Source organism: Agrilus planipennis, unplaced genomic scaffold (assembly GCF_000699045.2).
Source record: "Agrilus planipennis isolate EAB-ADULT unplaced genomic scaffold, Apla_2.0 scaffold1, whole genome shotgun sequence".
NCBI lineage: Eukaryota > Metazoa > Arthropoda > Insecta > Coleoptera > Buprestidae > Agrilus > Agrilus planipennis.
The window spans coordinates 692,984-693,698 of NW_020442466.1; positions in this window are offsets into that span (position 1 = coordinate 692,984).

Here is a 715-nt window from a genome sequence, read left to right on the forward strand (position 1 = left end):
TAAGTATACCATTATAAAGTAATTTATTATATTTAATATATTACTTTATAATGGTATACTTATACCAAACCGCGTCATTGAGCTTCTCGTAGATTAACTGGAAAGCCTACCCTGAAGAAGCCTCATAACTGACAGCAAAGCATTCATAAATAAACCTTGTACGAGGGCGGTTCAATAAGTACCCATGTTTGATGACGGAGGACGTTCCTGAGGAAAATTGGTGTTGTCATCGTGTGCTGTAATCTATCAAACCACGCCATAACGAATTTCAGACCGATTGATAGGTTAGTTTGGATTTGACAGTCATTCGACTGAGACGTGTTTCGTTATTTTCGCTAAGATGGAAAAAGAGCAGTAACGTTCGGTAACTCGATTTTTGTTTTTGGATGGGAAGAAATGCGAGGAGATGAAAACAAAGTTGGATACTGTTTATGGAGACATTTCGCCATCTACGACCACAGTTAGATATTGCTTCAACGGATTTAAACGTGGGCAAAGATCCGTTTTTGATAGGAGCGACCAGGAAGCCTGGCAAACGTTGTTACTGAGGAAATGATGTTACGGATTTTTTTGGAAAAGGAAGAACGATCAATGGACAATACTACAGTGAGTTGTTGGACCGCTTCGACAAAAATTTGAAGGAGACACGGACGCATTTGACGAAACAGAGGGTGCGTTTTCAACACGATAACGCACCGGCACATTCATCAGGAGT